The sequence below is a fragment of the Hypanus sabinus genome, chromosome 28 (assembly GCF_030144855.1).
Source record: "Hypanus sabinus isolate sHypSab1 chromosome 28, sHypSab1.hap1, whole genome shotgun sequence".
In the NCBI taxonomy this organism is placed as follows: domain Eukaryota; kingdom Metazoa; phylum Chordata; class Chondrichthyes; order Myliobatiformes; family Dasyatidae; genus Hypanus; species Hypanus sabinus.
In genome coordinates this window covers 24,726,705-24,747,098 of record NC_082733.1, presented here as the reverse complement: position 1 = coordinate 24,747,098, position 20,394 = coordinate 24,726,705, and the positions used below count along the sequence as shown (strand labels likewise).

Below are 20,394 nucleotides of genomic sequence, written 5' to 3'. Positions count from 1 at the left end.
AAAACTTTTTTGCACAGTACTGTGGCAATTTTATATATTGCACTGTACTGCTGCTGCAAAAAACAAACAAATTTCATGACATATGTGAGTGATAATAAACCTTATTCTGACATGGGTCTCTATTGTGGGCTGAAAGTTGGAAGGAAGCAGGGAGAGGGGAATCACAGTAGGAAAATGGGAGGGAAAAGGGGAGGGAGTGGGACTACCAGAGAGACGTTCTGTAATGAGCAATTAACCAATTGTTTGGAATCAAATGACCTTGCCTGGTGTCTCAGGGCTGGGTGTGTCTGCACCTGTGACACTCCCTGACCCTGGCACTCCTTCTCCACCACCTGCCCCACACTCTTCCCACATCAAGGGTATGGCTCCACCCTCATCAAGCCCAACACCCTTTTCTCCCACCAGATTTACAAACTTGCTTTCTGCTTCAAGTTGACAAAGACAGTACTACGGAAAATTCTTAGGCACCCTAGCTATATATATAAACCCGAGACTTTTACACAATGATGTAGGTGAGAACAGGGTCAATAACATTAGGCGCTGGTCCAGGATGCAGCAACGTCGACATTGAATTGGCGATCCAGCAGCCTGGATAAAAAATCCAAGAAAAACGTCTCAGACGCCAGCATAGCAGCAGTGAATTTTAAATTCAATTAGTTAAAGTAATCTGGAACCAATAGAAAATACCTGTTAATGCATTCATGAAACATCCAGAGAATTGCTTTCAAAAATAAGCACTGTTTTCTGCTATTATCCATTTGGGAAGAAAATTCTTCTCCATTATCTCATCTACCCCATCTCAATGTGTTTTATTCTTAGCAGCCCACTGCAATGGTCTAGAACAGGGGCTCCCAACTGGGGGTCCTTGCTTAATGGAATGTTCCATGGCATCAAAAAAGGTTGGGAACCCCTGATGTGGAAAGTTATTCACCTCACAGACAACTGAGGACAGACCATAAAATGCTGGTCAAACCAGTGACACTTGCTTTATTTAAAAGTATAAAAAAAAATCTCTCTGATATAGCTGAACAATCAATCCTATCATTCCTCTTGGGTTGGCATATCTATTTCAGCAAGGCTCATTGAGGAAATACAAAGTGGGGAAAGTGGATGGAAAGAGATGTTTTAGAGAAATAAACGCCATCAAGAAAAATTGACAGTTAAATTTGAAGTCAAGACATCTGCTGCCAAGTAATCCAGTAAGAATAGTAGCTCATTGTGAGTCTTATCAGTAGCACTCCCATTATCAGGCAGAGGATGAAAAGCCTGATCTAATGTGTGAAGTCAGACGTAAAGAGAAAATGCTGAAAGTGCTCAGCATTTGCAGCAAGAGAGAGAAAAAAAATGTCCCATGTCATTACTTTTCTTCAGAACTGTGAAAAGTTAGAAATCAAACGTGCTTTAAGGTGAGGAGGGGTGAAGAGAAAAAAAGGGGATGTCTGTGATAGGATGGAGATCAAAGACACGAGTGGTAGTAGCAGCTGAGAAAGGCTTATTGGATGCAGCAGATCTGCTAGAAGGGAGAGAATGAGAACAGAGGAGAAAGAAAAACAATATTGGAAATGTTCAGCATTATTTATGAAAAGAGAAAAATGGGCAACATTGCAGTTTGATGTCGAACTGGTCAGTCCAGGTGGAAAATAGAAAAACTGATTTCCACAATTTCAGATAACCAGTGCTGAGTCCTGAGCAATGTAATGTGACTCAGTGAAACTAGTTTCTTGATTTTATGCTTATTGGAATTCAGGAAAAGATCATGAAAACAGTGAGAGATTATTTAAGTCGAACGTAAGTTCAGAGTCATGTATCTGGGGTGTCCTGCAAAATGATCATCCAATGTGTACTTGCTTTTCTCCCCAAAGTAGAGGCAACGTCATTGAAGAAGTGTTAAACACACTGCAAAATGGCATAAGAAGGAGAGTGGTTGGTAGAGATGAAAGAGTAAATGAGGGAGTTACAGAAGATTATAGATCCTTCAGACTGTTGGACAAGGTTATGATCATGGTAAGGGAGTGGAAGGCGTGTCCAGTGGTGGTATCATATTGAATGTATCAGAAACAATAGGGATTGATCTGTTGCATGTAAAGGTAAGTAGGATGCAAGGTAAGGATATAGGGAATGAGGTATGGAGAGTGGATGGAATCAGAGCAGAAATACCATAAGTGAAACAGAGACAGATGAAAGCTCTGTCAACCATGGCTGCTGGCAGGAAACTCGGGAAGACATTCTGGAGGCATTGGTGTGGAAAGTGCCATCACCAAAACAAATGCAATGGAGTTGAAATAAATAGGGAAATGCAATGGAGTTCTTGTGAGAAGTGGTTATGAAATACGAACAAGTCAATGGTTCTGTCATGCACACTGATCACTAGTCTACTTCCTGAGATAGAGATAGAGAATTCTTAAAAGGCAAAGAAGAGAGGATTGGATCATGTGAAATTGCAAGCAGGGTGAAAACTGGCAGCAAAAATTTAAAAAGAAACTTTTGAAGGTGAGTGTTTCAGTATTCCAGAGCAGTGTTTAGGCAGTGCTACATTGTCAGACTCTAAAGCCTCAACTTATCATGCAGGGTATTCAGTCAAAATCACAGATCCTTCAACTGTACTTGAAAGGAAAAAAGGATTGTTTATTCAGTTTAATTTTGTTTACCAAACATACAATAGTTGCTACCACTACCACCAGTGTACTGAAGAAGTAAATCATACCAAGTTGCTTAAGATACTTTCCATGGTGATAAGCATTATAATATATTTTCTTCGTTCTCTCTGTTTATTTGAGCTATATATTTCCCTGAAAAAGCACAAAAACAAACATGCTTACATCTAAAACAAATAGGGTGCCAAAAGCAACAACAGAAAAAAAAGTGAGGCAAATTACCAACACAAGTAGCCGGCCAAAGCTGAACAGTGTTCAGCTCCAGCTGGCCTCTGCCTCACACCTTCTGAGAAACGAGAAAGGATTTAAACCACATGGAGAAAGAAGGAAAGTGCAGAAGCAGTTAATCCACATTCTAGGACTAGTTGTGTTGCTTTTTGATCAATATTTCAGGTTTTTCTTTTATTTACAGTCTTCCATCTATAGAATCAGAAATTTTTCCATATGGCTCTCTGAACAACGGTATTCCTGATAATAATTCTGAATCAATAAAGTACTAGAGGGAAGAACAAAGGATAAAACCACTAATAAGGTGAGGATTAATTTTTAATGAGGCAGATTTTAGTCTCAAAGGTTTCCTCCTTGCATCTCTTACTGTTTTCAGTTTTTAAACCTGATGTACTTTCAGGTTAACTGCTATCCTGTTTACATCCAGCAAGTGAACCTTCCAGCCCTCTGATCTAGAAGACATCTTTTATCTTCTGATATCTAGATTACTAATAGTGAGGCCCACAGAACAGAGTATCATCCAGTCACTAAAAAAAAATTGCTTTCCTAAGACAAGATTTCTCCTTTCTTTGCTAAACATCATACCATCAAGATGAAATATGGTTTCAAAACAACAGGATGTGAGCAAGTGGAATATAGTTAACAGTGAAGTATTCTTCTTACTTTTTTCATTTTATAAGTAAATCTAAGTGAAATGTGCAGTTAGTCCAGGTATTCTTTCAAGCAGACACTGTTGAATTGATTTAGAGTGAGAAGCTGTTCAGATTCACTGGTCCATTCCAACATTCTGAACGGGAAGAGGTAACAACCACAGGAGATTCTGCAGATGCTGGAAATGTTGAGCAACGCACACAAAATGCTGCAGGAGTTCAGCAGGTCAGGCAGCACCAACGGAGCTCAGTGAACAGTCAATGTTTAGATTAAATGTGGCGGCATGGTAGCGCAATGGTTAGAAAAACTATTTACTAGACAGATGACGGGGGTTCAATTCCCGCCGCTGCCTTTACGTTCTCCCCGTGACTGCATGGGTTTCCTCTGGGTGCTCCGGTTTCCTCCCACAGTCTGAAGAAGTACCAGTTAGTAGGTTAATTGGGCATTGTGAATTGTCCCATGAGTAGGAAAGGATTTAATCGGGGGATTGCAGGGCTGCGTGGCCAAAGGGCCAGAAGGGCCTATTCTGCACTGTATCTCAATAAACAATATATAAAATATTGAAATGACTAGGCTTTGGCAATCAATGAGCATCCATTTCATTGCTGCCTTGAGAGTGTTCAGGCTTAATTAAGCCCAGCTGTTTAAGGATTAGTCCAGTATAACTCCGTCAGTTACTGCCATCTCTTGGGGCCAAACACCAGCACCTGAAACAATTTCAGGGGTAAAGGAATTCCTGTTCTTCTTCCCTGTCAGCAGGTCAGTCAGCATCTATGGGGGGGAATAAGCAGTTGCTGTTTCGGGCTAAGATCCTTCACCAGGACTAGAAGGGAAGGGATCTGAGAGGATAACCAGAATGGGGGATGGACAAAGAGAGGAGGAGGGAGGAGGGAATAATTAGTAGAATTAAAGAAGTTGACATTCAATTTCAAATTGGAGGCTACTCAGACAGAGCTCACCCCTTTCCTTCTCACCTGCCCACCACCACCCTCACAGAAACAAACACCATCCAATAAGTCAAAAACAACCATCAAACATCCACTTGTCCAATAATTCTACCTTAACCCATTTTATTTCCCTGACATTCCCATCAGCTCTCCAAGATTCTACCAATTATCCAGACTCTACAGGCAATTTACAGTGGTCAATTAACAAACCAATCTGCAAATTTTGGATGTAGGTCACCCTGGAGAAAACCCATGCAGACTTCTGTCCTACAAATGTTGCATTATTTAACGTTTATCTTTTGAATTCTGTGTATCTGATGCTACGTTTCTGTAATGTTGCTATGGGTAAGTTTCCCTTTAAACCTGCACATGCGCTTGTGCACATAACAAAAAGTAGACTTTTGACTCATCAAACTGAATATTTCAGCTCCAGCACAGCACACATTTTCCACTTCTGCATTTGCTAGTTCCACCTTTCTAGGACGTTGTGCTTATTTTTACCGCTGTTTGCATTCGATCAATTTATTCTGAACAATCCGTATTTGTTCTGCAGTTGACATCTGTTTCGTTTTAGCTGCTGCTAGTTGTTTTAAGTCAAGTTTGTTCCCAGCGCTCCAAAATGTTCCCAGGCAAGACTGAATCAGTAATATCTGAGGGCTGACTTAATGTATGCAGTAAATGTGATGTTATGTGCCTTAGGCTAACAATCCGTGCTTTTGTTTCTGGGTTACACCTGATACAGTGAGGATTGCCCACTGTATATTTCTGTTCCCTCCAATACTATACTGATAGCTTACATTTTTCAGGCGACGGTGAGAAATGCTTATTACAGGAAAGAAATATGAGTAGCAATTATCCCATCAGATGGTTCTAAGTGAGAAATAGTGCACAGTTGGGAAATTATAGCCCTTGGTAAATAAATCCAGAATAAAGAGCAAGTATCAGTAAACATGACCTTGAAGTGGTCATATTGCGGGAAACACTTAAAATTTAGTTCTGCCTTGTGCCAGAAAAGTAAATTTGTCATCCTTATCCACTTGGCCAATGCTTGACTCCAGTCCTACCTCAGTGCAGTCGACCTGCTGAAGCAAGGCGCTCAGTTGCACCAAATTATTAAGAGAAAGAAACATTAATGCCTGTGGGCACCTAATTAGCCAGCCAGCACTCCTTACAAGCAGTCGGTCAGGGAATCAGTATCAAGCATAAGGCGCAATTTAAGGAAGGTCATAAAAATGTCAACAAGCTATTTAATTTGCCCCTGGTCTATTTAACAGTTTTCTGGGGGAGAAAAAACAAATGTTTTAGAATACTAGAGGCATTTGTCTCCAGAACTTCAGATGAAGTGTCACGGAGTCACTACTTCCCAAAATTATCAGCAGTTGATTGACTTGGATAAAGAAATTTCAACTCAGCGCTGGAAAACATCCGGACTACGGCCCGTGTGCAAATTTTGATGCAATTCAGGATTCTCCACGTAATTTAGCCTCACGGTAGTTTAGCGGTTAACACAATGCTATTTCACCTCGGGGTGTTCCGGAGTTTGGAGTTCGATTCCGGCTCTGTTCTGGAATGGTTGTCTCTGTGTGTCCTCCCCGTTGAACATGAGGGTTTTCCCCAGGCGCTCTAGTTTCCTCCCACAGTCTGATAGACCTCCCAGGGGGGTTAATTGGTCTGTAAATTGTCCTGTGATTAGGTTAGGGTAAATCGGGGTTGTGAGGTTACTGGGGCAGCTTAGCTAAAAGAGTGGGAAGGGCCTACTGCATGCTGTATCACTAAATAAAGAGATAGATAGAGAGATAGTTAGATAGATATATAGATAGATAGATAGACAGATAGACAGACAGACAGATAGACAGACAGAGAGATAGACAGGTAGATAGATAGAGAGTTAGATACAAAAATAAATAGTGAAAAAAGTAAAGAAACTAGGCAGTGTTTATGGACCATTCAAAGTTCAGATGGTAGAGGGGAAGAAGCAGTTTCTAAATTATTCAAAATTGAACCAGTTTTGTCTTGTTTAGAATCTTCTTTTTTTCAAAGTTGTTTCTCACTAGACTGGTGCCTGCACATTAGCAACATCCTCAGGTGTGCTGGTAAATTCTGGAGGCTGACAGAGCTGCAGATAACATTGAGTAGAGAGCTCCACAGCCTGGTGATAAGATCTGACAGCTGGCAAACCTCAGGCAAAGCTGGATTCTTCTCAGATCAAATTCAGGTTTAATATCATTGGCATAGGTTGTGAAATTTGTTGACTTTGCAGCAGTCAATGAATACAATAGCGTTTAAATATTTCCAACATTAAGCGACTTCAACAAAGCATTAAAAATCAAAGTATTTAGAACTGAACTTCCTTGCAAAATGAAAAAGTTCATTTAGTTGAAAACATAAAAACAGAGGAATAGTTAAACACATTAAATTAAAGCAGAGCAACTACGGAAATAATTTAACTTCCCTTTGGCCTCTAAATCCGCAGGATCAGAAATCCAATGAAACTACTGGGAGTGTGCATCTCGTTCCAGGTCTGACTTTGAACAAGATTTGAATGTCGACTCTGCCCCACATTCCTCAGTAAATCCCGCCTGCAACTTCCTTGAGCTTGAGCTGTTGAATGACGGCAGTTCCATTTGAAAAAGCTGTTTCCCTAGCTTGCTTAATGTAGCCCGCACTTAAACTGCACACATTACATCTCCATATGACCAGGAAGACCATTCTGACCACTGTATCCGTCCCCACCAGTTCCATTTCCCACTTATTTTCCAGTAACCTATTCCCTCCCACACAGCTTTCCACATCCTCATTCTCCTAGAAATTGGATAATTTACAGAAACCAAGTAATCTATCAATCTGATATATTTGGGATATACAGTACCAGGGGAAACACATACACTCACAGAGAAAATGCGTAAACTCCACAAAGACATCACCAGAGGTTCAGGTTGCTGGAACGGTGAAGTATCAGGACCATCTTCTATTTTTATTCACTCAAGATAAATACTTTCTTCCAGAAAATAGCTAAAAATAATCAATTTACTATCAGAACACAACAGAACCTGCTTTAAAATGACATTGGAAAATGTAAACGAAGTTGCATTACATAGCAATGTTATAAACTGAAGCACACTGCTCGACAATGCATCACAATGTGGATATATTTTCTCAAATGGCTACAGGTTCCCAAATCTCTCATGGTAAATACTGCAGAATGTTTGTAATAAAAATAATTTTATTATAAAGCACAAATCAAGGACTCAAGCATTCAAGCCAACACAGAACAAAATATTCACAGTAACAGCAAGAGGAAGAAGTACAAATGCTCAGCTGGTCAGGCAGCGTCAGTGAAGTGAGAAGCACCCCACACTTCAGGTCAAAATCCTTCATCAGAACTCACTTGAGAATAAGGTGTGTGAGAGAGAGATAGAGGGTACAAGAGAAGGAGTGGAGAGGGAGTAAGAGAGGGAAAGTGAGAGGGAGTATAAGGAATTGTGAGATGGTGTAAGAGTGAAGTGTGTGCGAGTGTGAAACGGAGTAAGAGAGAAACAGAGTGACAGAGTGTGTGAGTGAGAGATATACAGAGTGAGCGACAAATAGTGTGAGAGAGTGAGTGAGAGAGAGGGCTTACAGAATGAAAGGGTTACAGAGTGAGAAAGAAAGAAAGCGAGAGGAAGAGAGAGTGACAGAGTCGAAGTATAATAGACAGAAACAGAGTGTGAGAGAGAGTGAGTGAGAGAGAAAAGGGCAGACAGAATAAGAAAAGCAGAGTTTGAAAAGGTGCAAGAGAGATAGACAGAGTGAGAGAGTCAGTGTGAGAGAGAGAGACAAAGAGAGAGAGAAAGGGAGGGAGAGAGAGAGTGAGAGAGAGACATAGTTTGAGGGGGAGTAGTGAGAGGGGAGAGAGTGAGTGAGAGAGTGTGAGGAAAGAAAGAGAGAGACGTAGTGAGAGGAATGCAAAGTGAGTGAGAGAGAGTGAGAGGGAGACTGAGAGTGAGTGAGAGAGACAAAGTGCAAAAGAGAGGGAATGCATGAGGGTGTATGAGAGTATGAGAGAGTGAGAAAGAGAGTGAGAGAGGGTGAGAGTGGGAGAACGAGAGACAGATTAAGAGAAAGAGGGAGAGTGATTGAGAGTCAGACTGTTAGAGACAGAGCATGAGAGAGAGTGAGAGACAGAGAGAATGCAATTGAGTGTGAGAGAGTTTGAGAGAGAGAGTGAGAGAGAGAAAGACACAGAGAATGTGAGAGAAAGAGAAAAAGGGGAGAAAGACAGGAACAGAGTGAGAGAGAGTGCAAGAGAGAAAGAGAGTGAGTGTGTGAGAGAGAGAGTGAGAGAGAGGCAGGCAGAGAGAGAGAATGCGAGAGAGAAATAAAATGTGAGAGAAGAAATGTGAGAGATTGATTCAGAGAATGAGTGTGAGTGAGGGAGAGAGAGTAACAGAGTGAGACAGAGAGACTGATACAGTGAGAGAGAGAGGCAGACAGAATGAGAGAGACAGTGAGAGAGTGCGCAAGATAGAGAGAGACAGAGTGAGAGGGAGAATGAATGAGAAATGGAAAGAGGAAGACAGAGTGAGAGAGAGAGACGGTGAGAGGGAGACAAAGAGTTTGAGTGAGAGAGTGAGTACAAGAGAGACAGAGCGTTAGAGGGAGACAGAGTTTCACAGAGACAAAGTTTGAGGGGAGAGTTATCGGGGGGAGAGTGGAGGAGAAAGGGAGTGATTGTGGGAGAGAGATGGGGGGAGTTCAAGTGTGTTATCAGATCAGATGTATTTAGTTATCACATGTGCATCGAAACACGGTGAAATGTGTCATTTTTGTTAACAAAACAATCTGCCAATGTCATAACACCTTTCAGCACCAAAATAGAATGACTAAACTGTTCATTCAGCAGCAACAACATCAAAACCAAAGCCAACATTAACACTAACAACATAAAACAAGCCCCTTTCCCACCCAGTCACTCACAGACACAAACAGGCCTCCAGGACAGGCTGCCTCCCATCCTCCATGCTCCCATTCTTGACTGTCATTCATCAGGTCTCCACCCTCCAGACGCTCTGAACCAGGAGCTTTGTCCTTCAGACCTCAATCACTAATCTTTGACCTCGGGCCTCACTCACTGATATTTGACCTCAGGCCTCACTCATTATAGGCCTCTAATCTCAAGATGTGCCAACGAACCTCCTTGGGCCTCAAATCCCGGGACTGTGGACCTCTGACCCCAGGGCTGGCCACCCTCGAGGATTACTGGCAATCATACTTGGAGTCCAGAGAACTCAGCCCTCCATCCTTGGTGATTGTTGGTCTCTGAACATGGAGCACTCTGCCTGTCCTTAAACCTTAAACTGACCCCCAACCACGCACGCTTTTCCCAAAACCATCCCCATTAGCTTAAAAAATGCTACTCTGAGCCACAAACCCAATGGACATTGCTGTTAGACACCATCTTGTCGTAATGTCTTTGTATGTGTTATGTGCGTACGTGTGTGTTTTATGAGTATGTCTTGTGTGTTTGCATGACTTCAGTATTGGTTTCAAGATTCAGATTTATTTATTCCATGTACGTCAAAACACACAGTCAAATACATCATTTGTGTTAGCAACCAACGCACACAACGGTGTGCTAAGGCCACACATTCCGGCACCAACATGGCATGCCCACAATGCTTGGCAGAACAACGCAGAGCACAGGAAGCAACGAAACAAGCCCCATTCTTCCCTCCCATCCTGGTATATATACAGTCCTCTAACCTCAAGGTAGGATGCCATCTTCTGCCTCCGGCCTCAGTAGACTCGGTACGCCAAAATTGGGCTGTTGACTACTCCAGCAGGCTCACTGAGTTTCTGCAGCCTGGGACACCGGCCACTGGTCCTCAACTTCCAACTCGACCATCAGCATCAATTTTAGGTCTGCCGATCACCAAACACCAGGCCCCAAACTCCAGACTTGCTGATGACAGGACACCAAACGCTAGGCTTCAAACTCTGCTCTCACCGATTCTCAAACCAAACACCAAGTCCCAAAGTCCAGACTCACCGATGACAGGACCTCGAACGGTAGGCCTCAAACTCTGTTCTCACCTATTCTCAAACCAAACACCAAGTCCCAAACTCCAGACTCACTGATGACAGGACCCCAAATGCTAGGCCTCAAACTCTGTTCTCCCCGATTCTCAAAACAAACACCAAGTCCCAAACTCCAGACTTGTTGATGACAGGACCCTGAACAGTAGGCCTCAAACTCTGGATTCGCAAACCCAGGGGGTTATTAGATCTCATTCCTCCTGCCTGCACAGAGCTAACTCCAGAACTCACTGACAACTCGCCAACCCAGGTGGGGTTGGCGGGGTGGGGGCTTGTGGGCAGGCCCACCAGCCCTCATCTGTGCTGGTCTGCTGGTCCAACATCCAGCTGCAATAAATAATTTTGTACAGCAGAAAACCTTCAGTTCCTTATGTCTGCCCCGCTCTATGTTATCTATCTATCCCAGGTAGGGAGCATTTACAATATTCCCTTTGGCTGGGGTAACCTTGCCTTCCTTTATAGAGTAACACAAGCCAGAAATTTAGCTGCAGTTGAAGGGGGTGAAGATTTACCCTTCTGTGACTTTACAGCGCATCTGTAATGCTTAGAACTTACCACTTCCATTATTAGGCTTATGACTTGCACAGGCTTAAATGCACGCGTGTACACACACACACACACACACACACACACACGCACACACGCACACACACACACACACACACACACACACACACACACACACACACACACACACACACACACACACACACACACACACACACACACACACACACACACACACACACACACACACCGTTCCAAGCCACAGATAACATAAAAATGCAGAGAACTTTGTCCATGTCAATGACAAGTAGGCTTCATTCACCAAGTATTATGAAATCCGCTGGCCTTCTGCCCCTTCAGGGGAGAAATTTACGTCAATCATATTAGTGGAGCAAATTCCATCTGTGGAAAATATCACCAGCGATTGGCCAGACTGCAGTAGGTAGACACTAATTGGCAAACACCTGTACCAAGATGAGAGAAAGAGGACCAGGAGGCTCCTGGAAGTGGCTTCTTGATCCCTTGATAGATTGGGGATGGGAGGGGCACTAAGCTACGACAGTACTCCAACACGATACCTGTCAGAAATAGTTCAAGCTTGTGCTCCCCCTCACCCAGACCAGTCACATCATCTAGGATATATCACTACTGGTGAGGATATTCCTTCCAAGTCACCAAGAACAATTTGTGGTCAGGTAGGGACTTACTTCCTTCTAGGAATTTGGGAAACAGATTTTATTCCCCTAAGGGGAAAGGAGGGGAAAACTGAAAAGTTTGATTATCAAGTCTGCAGCTGCCATCTGATTTGCTCTACAGGGAACAGCTCAGAGCTGATGGAACACAGAAACACTCACGGGGACTCACCTGAGAAGGTCGTTCAAGAAACTGGAAGGGAAAACCACAGAGTCGATGCACTCAGCAACTCAAGCTCCCAGCCCTGTAGCTTGCAACTGCTCTTCCAGGGAGAGTCACTTCTGCTTAAATCCTGTGGATTTCCAAACACCTCACACCTTGTCTAATCATCTACTATCTGTTCAGCGATTTAATTTCGCGCAAGGGCTGTTAAGTGCTTAGTGCAGACCTGAAGATGTAGTGTGCACATTTCTGTCAAATATTTGTCGCAAACAACACAGGCAAAAGCAGAACTGTGAAAACAGTGAGTAAGTTTTAACCAGATTAACAGCAGCACCTTGTAAACACCAGGGCAGTGAAGAGATTCTGGCTATGAATCTGTAGATTATGAGATATTTGGACTATATTGTGCACGTTGGTCTGGAGGAATGTTGTTTCATTCAGCAATATACATGTGTGTGGTTGAATGGCAATGAACTGAACTTGAACGATGTTTGTGTTTTAGTGATGGGCAAAGGTGACGTATGGCAGCCCTTAGTTTTCTCATTGAATATGCAGCAATCACATGAGTGATTCACCAACAAGACAAAATCTGCAGATGCTGGAAATCCAAGCAACACACACAAAATGCTGGAGGAACTCAGCAGGCCAGGCAGCATCTATGGAAAAGAGTAAACGGTCGACGTTTCAGGCCAAGACCTTTCATCAGGAATGGTCCTGATGAAGGGTCTCAGCCCGAAGAGTCAAGTCTTTACTCTTTTCTGTAGATGCTGCCTAGCCTGCTGAGTCCCTTCAGCATTTTGCGTGTGTTGCACGAGAGCGATAGTTGGCTTCAGTTGTTCTCTGATCTTGGGAATCCATTTGTAAATGTTTCATCCCCGTACAAGGAGACATCATCAGTGCGTTGTTCACTTCTCACGTGTTCTCTGAATGCTTGGCCCTTATATACTTACATTCCGTTAATTGGCCATCATTACAGAAACCCAATTGTGACCTGGGGTGGGGGGTCTCATCACTGGTTGGTTGCGTGACGATCTCTGTGCGTTGTCTGGAATTTTGCTTGCATTGGCTTATAAATGGCTTAAACAAACATGCGACATGCAAGAGAGTTCCTAGAAGCATGGTTTTCTATAAACAGACATGTAGACCTCCATCCTATTTATAAATGAAGAGGGCACTGATGACATCTCCCCATATGGTGATGAAACATTTGCAAATGGCTTGCCAAGATTGGAGAGCAACTATGCATTTTCAGACTTAATTCCAACAATTTTTCACATGTAAAGATATTCAATATGCCTTCTTCCTATAGATGTTGACTCTTAACTGGAAAGGTTTTGGCCCAGAAAAACTAGGCCATAATAGGCCCCTATATGTCCTGTTGCCCAGTTCTACTCATGAGGCCAATGCTGCAAAGGTCAGTGGCTCCCATTACCACGCCCACCTCGACCCAACTAGGTCTTAAAATGCCGTGGCAAGTTACCTGCAGAAAGTGGCCTGAGACTAAGGTTGTGTCCAGGAGGCAGGGAAAAAAAAGCCAATAACAAGAGCCTAAGGGAGAAGGAGCATTGCAAATCAGAGGATCAAGTCCATCTGAGATACGGAGGAGCTGGAGACCAATGGCCATGAGAGATAGGGAATTAACTGGATATCGTCACTGGTGGGGCCTGAAGGACGGAAGATAGGTATGGTTTTCCTTAACAGAGTCCCAGACTGAGCTGTACGGTGAAAATGTGGCTGTTCCAGGAAAGGCCAAAGGTGGTTGCAGCCAGACCAATATTGACTAGTTTCCATAGCAACATCCCAAAAGGAATGTTGGGAAGAAAATGGTGATATTGGACACATGATTCGCAGTAGTAGGGTCTGTAGAAATTCTGTTTCCAGACATATAAACCTATGAACAAAGAGCTGGAATAGGCCGCTCTGCGATTCATGCCTACCTCACATTCACTAAGATTGGGACTGATCTGATGAACCTTAACTCTGCATTCCCCATCTGCTCCTATCAACACCTCATCTGCTTGCTTATTACAAGTCTTTCTAGTGCAACTGACTTCATTCAAAACACTATCGGGTAGCGATGAGGTAAAAAGTTTTAACTGACCAGACTCGTCTCTCATAAAGCCCCACTATTTTTGCCACCTGTTCTCACTGGGAGAGCTTACTGGGAAGACTTAGTTCTTGAAATGTGTGCAAAGAGCTTTGAGTCTCTGCTGGAAAGAATGCAAATTCCTCAGCCCAATGGTCTGGATTGGAGAGGATGATAATTTATTTTCTAACAGTACAAGTTTGTTGCTGATTATCAAGATTCAATGATTCAAAGTACATTTACTATTGAAGTATGTGCGCAGTATACGACCCTGAAATTCATCTTCCCACAGCCATGAAACGAAGAAAAACATTGATCCCACCCACGCACAAAAAAAATTGCGCAAATGGCAATCAAAAAAAACAAGCCAAAAGCACAGAATATAAAAGCACAAAATGCTCTTGGAGATGTTACCAAAATTCTGAGATTGATGGATTGTACTGTAGTTCATATTGGCCTTTTGCAACTCCATTAATTTTTTCGTGTTCTCGGCCATTCTTTCTTGTTGCCGACTGGCTGGCTGGGGATTTGGGATTTGACATTCCTGTTGCTTCTCCATGCAGGTGATCTGTTAGTTTTTGTGCTAGGGAGGGGTGAGGAGGTGGGGGTGGTCTGGGTTTGCAGGTTTTTGTTTCCTTTTTTTTATGCAGGGAGAGATTGATGTTATTCTTTCAGCTCCTTCGGTGGTTTTCTGTCTTTTATGGCTGTCTGGAGAAGACAAACCTCAGAGTTGTATTCCGGCAAACAGACTTAAATAATAAAATGAACCTTTGGACCTTTTGAATTATTTAACATCTGAGCCATAGGTTTGCACGAGCTGCACACTGCTAGAGATAGTTGTGATAAAACTGTGGCATTAGGGAGCCTTCACAAAACTACTGCCACCGGAATAGTCTCATTATAGGGCCAGGGTTGGTGTAACACTCTGCAGCACCAGCTGTAAGATCGCCCACTGCCATCTGTAAGGAGTTCGCACACTTTCCCCACAGACACGCAGGTCCCCCCCGGGTCTTCTGGTCTCCTCCCACATTCCAAAGACACATGTACGTGTTAGAGCTACTAAGCTGCGGGCATGCTACACTGGCGACACTTGTGCCCCCAAACTGTGTTGGTCATTGACGCAAGTAACACGTTTCACAGTATGTTTCGATGTGGGTGTTGCAAATAAAGCTAACCTTTACCCTCACTTCCTTGCTGTGCTTTGCTGTCATAACAGCTAAGTTGTCATAAACATATAAATCCATATGTCACTTGAGAGATTTTTGATTCCTCTGCTGTTTTATGTTAGCAAATCCAAGGTCAAATAGTAATTCCAAAAGACAGTGAATAGCCAGTTTACCTAAGAGCTATATATTTTTACTTGATTTATTTTCACTGAAGATTTATGAAAAATATTCTAGTGTATAAATTTCTTGATGACAATTGTATAAATTTCTTTAAGATTTCAATGTTCACTACATAAAAGAAGCACAAATTCCTACCCAGGTTTCATTGGAAATTTGTAATTAGACTAGGAAGATTATTAACTTGACACTGGTCAACATCACATATCTGAATTCTGAACTTTACTAATACTATCACCTTTGTAATGATTGGAGTTGGAAAATGGATCTGTAAAATTTTGGTCAAGTTTACCTGGTCAGTAATCTATTAACGCAAGTCTTGCTAATGTGGCAGTGTCCAAAGAAATGGTTTTGTTCACTGACAATGACGTATGGTAGCAGTTCTTTCACAATGCCTTTAAAAGCCAGCTGAATATGAATCACTACTCATTGTACCTTAAAATCTACTCACAAAGGTAATTTTTATAAAATAAGCTGACAAAAATGTAATCATTAACTTTTTTGCTTTCACACAATGTTGATGGATAGGAAAGGCTGAGGCCTAAAGCAGGCCAAGAGAGCCCACTCTGAGCTGCACAATTCACTGATTCTGCACGTGTTAAAATCATGGCTCCGTAACATTTCACATCGTTCACTCCATGGATCACACAAGTGGCAGGTCTATTCTGCTCACTAGTCAAGTTAAAATCTGATCAGAAGACTGTTAATGTTAAATTTTATATTCAGTAAAGACCCTATCAATACCTCATTCCTTCCCCCAATTTGTTCAAAATTGGTGGAATCCTTTGTCATTTTAGAAAATACACTTCTTAACTTGAGGGACCATTCTACCCAACAATCAAATCTTTCTCTTCACCTGTCAGTTTAAGGGCATATTTGCCAATCCTTACTGTTGAACTAGGTATAGTTCAGATAAAAAGAAGGCAATTAATTTCCATTTTTGTTGATTATTAGAACAGGTGTAAACTCTTCTTGGGCTTCCACCCGGGTATAGGTATCAATCTTGACTGACATTTCGATGACAAACTCTGCCATCTTCATCAGGGATGATGCCTAGGCATGTCTAGTCTGGTGGTATATACCCCTGTCATCTGCCCCTTCTGATTGGTTACTCCTCATCCAATCAAGTTTCCGCTGTCCTACTTTGTTTATAATTAAAACTTAGAGCAACATCTTCTTTGTTAAAATTCTCTTTCTCTACTTTTATTTCAATGGCTTTCTTCACCAGGCAGATCCAAAAGCCACTGGTGTGGCACTGTAGTTTTGTACTGTCAAAGTCAATCTTATGGCAATTGTGAATGCAATATTCTGCTATCACTGATTTCTCTGGGTAATCCAATTCGATACACCTCGTGGGCTTCTTGCTGCGGGTTTCCACGTACGTCCCGTCTGGCCAATCTGCGCTGCTCTGCATTCACAGGGAATCGTGAAATGCCAGCCATCCTGATTCCCAGGTGATGCACCATCAATAACTCTCTCTGAGACGTGAAGTTGAGATATCGGCTTTTATTGACTGGAAGAAAGAACAAGCAGTGGTTGACCACCATACTACATCCTGGAGACTGAGGGCAGGGCTCAGGCCTCAATCGCCTTTATACAGGGGTCTGTGGGAGGAGCCACAGGAGCAGTCAGCAGGGGGTGGGGGGCGTGTCCGGACAGGTATATGTAGTTCACCACATTCACCCCCCCCCCCCTTTGTTTTAAAAGAGAGAGTCCCCATTGGGCGTAGTTTCTTACAAGTATATTTACAGGTTAAGTCTATCAAGTGGTCGAATCTGTCACTGCGATCTACGTAGCACCGGCTCTGATCGCACAGGTGCCGGTGGTGATTGCACCGGAGATGATGGTTGTGCTGGTTCCGGCCTAACTGGAGGTGTCAGCCCACTAGGCATCAGAGATCCCTCATGCGTGTGCGAGGCACCTGGTATATGCGTGTACGAGACGCCCGGTATAGGAGTGTTGTGAGGAGTCTGTGTAGGGCTCGGTGTGCGCGGTGTCACCTCGGGTACAGGGTTCATAGTTACCATGGAGTGTTCGAGGTAGTGGTCTGCTGCTCCTGCGGGCGTCAGGTCGCGGACGGAGACCGTGTCCTCCCGCCCATCAGATAAGACCACGTAGGCATACTGGGGGTTCGCATGTAGAAGGTGAACCCTCTCGACCATCGGGGAGTATTTATTGCTCCTCACATGTTTCCGGAGCAGCACTGGCCCTGGGGATGTCAGCCAAGTTGATAGGGTGGTCCCAGTGGCAGACTTCCTGGGAAAAGAGAATAGGCGCCCGCGAGGGGTGGCATTGGTGGATGTACATAACAGAGAGCGGATAGAGTGCAGTGCCTCAGGGAGGACCTCCTGCCATTGAGAGACTGGCAGCCCTTCTGACTTAAGGGCTAAAAGTGTGGCCTTCCACACTGTGGCATTCTCCCTCTCCACTTGTCCATTTCCCCGGGGATTATAGCTCGTAGTCTGACTAGTAGCAATGCCCCTAGCCAGCAGGTACCGGCGCAGCTCATCACTCATAAAGGAGGACCCTCTATCACTGTGGATACAGCAGGGATATCCGAACAGAGTGAAGAGCTGGCGCAGGGCTTTTATGACAGACGTGGCAGTGGTGTCGGAGCAGGGAATGGCAAAGGGGAACTGTGAGTACTCGTCGATAATATTGAGAAAGTAGACATTGCGATCGGTGGAGGGAAGGGGGCCCTTAAAGTCAACACTCAGTCGCTCAAAGGGGCGGGTGGCCTTGATAAGTTGCACCTTTTCAGCACAGTAGAAGTGCGGTTTGTACTCAGCGCAGACTTGGCAGTCCCTGGTCATCGTCCAGATGTCCTCAAGGAAGTACGGCAGGTTCCGGGCTTTCACGAAATGGTAAAATCAGGTGACCCCCGGGTGGTAAAGATGTGCATGGAGGGCATATAGCTGGTAGAGCTGTGCGCTGGCACACGCTCCCCGGGATAGGGCATCAGGGGGCTCACTGAGCCTTCCAGGCCGGTACAGGATATCATAGTTGTAGGTGGAGAGTTCTATTCTCCACCGCAAAATTTTTATCATTTTTGATTTTGCCCCGCTGTTGGTTGCTGAACATGAATGCGACTGAGCGCTGGTTGGTCAGCAAGGTGAACCTTTTGTCGGCGAGATAGTGCCTCCAGTGCCTAATAGCTTCCACTATGGCCTGGGCTTCTTTCTCCACCGCGGAGTGCCAAATTTCAGAGCCTTGAAGGGTACGAGGGAAGAATGCTACCGGCCTTCCTGCCTGATTGAGGGTAGCAGGCAGCGCGAAATCGGAGGCGTCACTCTCTACTTGGAAGGGAATGGTCTCGTCCACTGCATGCATCGTTGCTTTGGCAATGTCCCCTTTAATGTGGCTGAAGGCCGCGCAGGCCTCGGCAGAGAGGGGAAATGTGGTAGACTTGACCAGGGGGCGGGCCTTGTCTGCGCAATGGGGGACCCATTGGGCGTAGTAGGAAAAGAAGCCCGGGCACCATCTGAGGGCTCTGAGGATGGTGGGAAGAGGGAGTTCTAACAGGGGGCGCAAACGGTCGGGATCAGGGCCAATGACCCCGTTTTCCACAACATACCCAAGGATAGCGAGTCTGGTGGTTCCGAACACACACTTGTCCCTGTTATAAGTAAGGTTCAGGGCTTTGGCCACTTGGAAAAATCGTTGGAGGTTGGCGTTGTGATCCGGCCAGTCGTGACCACAGATGGTGATGTTATCCAGATAGGAAATATGGCCTTCAGTTGGCACTGGTCCACCATCCAGTCCATTTCCCTCTGGAAGACCGAGACACCATTTGTGACACCAAATGGGACACGCAGGAAGTGATAGAGCCTGCCACCCGCCTCGAAGGCAGTGTAGGGGCGTTCCACTGGGCAGATGGGGAGCTGGTGATAAGCGGATTTCAGATCTGTTGTCGAGTACACCTTGTACTGAGCTATTTGGTTGACCATATCCACGATGCGGGGTAGGGGGTACGTGTCAAGCTGCGTGAACCTATTGATGGTTTGACTATAGTCCACCACCATCCTATTTTTCTGCCCAGTCCGAACAACAACTACCTGGGCCCTCCAAGGACTTGTGCTTGGCTCAATGATCCCCTCCCTGAGCAGCCGCTGCACCTCCGACTGAATGAAGGCCCTGTCCCCCGCGCTGTACCTCCTGCTTTTAGTTGCCACAGGTTTACAGTCAGGGTCAGGTTGGCGAACAGCGGTGGGGGAGGGATCTTGAGGGTGGAGAGACAGCAGTGGTGTCAGTAGCGCAGCTGTCAGCATGGTGCTGGGTGGGATGTGTGGGTCGGTGTGTGTGTGTGGTCAGTAGTGGAGTATATGGCGAAGTCCCACAAAACTGAGGATTCCTGACAGTGAGCCATCATATGCCATAGTCACACTTTCGAGGTGGCTCTGGAAGTCGAGCCCCAATAGCACAGGCGCGCACAGTTGAGGCACGACCAATAGCGCAAAGTTCCGATATTCTGTGCCCTGCACCACCAATGTCGCTACACAACCCACCCGGATGTCTGTGGACTGCGACCCAGAAGCCAAGGTGACCCTCTGGCTTACCGGCCGTGTCACGAGTCCGCAGTGTTGCACCGTGTCCGGGTCAATAAAACTCTCAGTGCTGCCCGTGTCAAACAGGCAGCTAGTCCTGTGCCCCTCCACCAGGATGTCCATCATTGACCTTACAAGCTGGTGTGGGGAGCTTTGGTCGAGGGTTATGGTGGCCAGAGTTGAACTACCTTCTTGGTGCCCAGTAAGCACCGGTGGGTAGGGGGCGGGGCACGTTGGCACCGACAAAGATAGCCACCCCCATCTGGGCATGCAAGATGGCAGCCCCCATGCCTCGCATGAGGCGGGCAGGCAAGATGGCTGCCCCCACACCTCACACGCAGCGCTGCCCGACCCCGCTCGTGGTTTAGACTTACAGACCTTGGCGAAATGGCCCTTCTTCCCGCAGCTGGAGCAGGTCGCTTCTCGGGCCGGGCAGCATTTTCAGGGGTGCTTTTCGAGTCCACAGAAGTAACACTGCACGGGCTTGCAACTGGCAGCAGCTGT

The 20,394-nt window shown here is 44.8% G+C and overlaps 1 protein-coding gene across 13 annotated transcripts in view; it reads right to left on the bottom strand.

Annotated features, from left to right (window-relative positions):
• Positions 1–12,528, bottom strand: part of LOC132382495 (WD repeat-containing protein 72-like) — a 502,802-nt gene extending 490,274 nt beyond the window's left edge. For 5 of the 13 annotated variants that reach the window (XM_059952751.1, XM_059952753.1, XM_059952749.1 and 2 more), the window contains exon 1: positions 11,927–12,527. The gene's annotated coding sequence lies outside the window, so the exon portion shown is untranslated. Of the gene's footprint in view, positions 1–11,926 lie in introns of all 13 variants that reach the window. The other 8 variants (XM_059952748.1, XM_059952747.1, XM_059952757.1 and 5 more) reach the window with 4 other exon arrangements.
• Positions 12,529–20,394: the final 7,866 nt, after the last annotated feature.